The sequence below is a fragment of the Physeter macrocephalus genome, chromosome 14 (genome assembly GCF_002837175.3).
Source record: "Physeter macrocephalus isolate SW-GA chromosome 14, ASM283717v5, whole genome shotgun sequence".
NCBI lineage: Eukaryota > Metazoa > Chordata > Mammalia > Artiodactyla > Physeteridae > Physeter > Physeter macrocephalus.
The window spans coordinates 99,999,932-100,000,468 of record NC_041227.1 but is presented as its reverse complement, the minus strand read 5'-3'; the positions used below and the strand labels follow the sequence as shown (position 1 = coordinate 100,000,468).

The 537-nt window shown below is 36.3% G+C and overlaps 1 protein-coding gene across 5 annotated transcripts in view; it reads right to left on the bottom strand.

Annotated features, from left to right (window-relative positions):
* The window catches only part of ACACA (acetyl-CoA carboxylase alpha), a 243,169-nt gene that overhangs the window by 182,404 nt on the left and 60,228 nt on the right, over window positions 1–537 (bottom strand). The window lies entirely within an intron of this gene.

Genomic DNA, 537 nt, shown 5'->3' with positions numbered 1-537 from the left:
TTACATTTAGGTCTTTAATCCATTTTGAGTTTATTTTTGTGTATGGTTTTAGGGAGTGTTCTAATTTCATTTTTTTACATGTAGCTGTCCAGTTTTCCCGGCACCACATATTGAAGAGGCTGTCTTTTCTCCACTGTATGTTCTTGCCTCCTTTACCAAAGATAAGGTGACCATATGTGCATGGGTTTATCTCTGGGCTTTCTATCCTGTTCCATTGATCTATATTTCTGTTTTTGTGCCAGTACCATACTGTCTTGATTACTGTAGCTTTGTAGTATAGTCTTAAGTCAGGGAGCCTGATTCCTCCAGCTCCCTTTTTCTTTCTCAAAATTGCTTTGGCTATTTGGGGTCTTTTGTGTTTCCATACAAATTGTGAAATATTTTGTTCTAGCTCTGTGAAAAATGCCAGTGGTAGTTTGATAGAGATTGAATTGAATCTGCAGATTGCTTTGGGTAGTATAGTCATTTTCACAATGTTGATTCTTCCAATCCAAGAACATGGTATATCTCTCCATCTGTTGGTATAATCTTTAATTT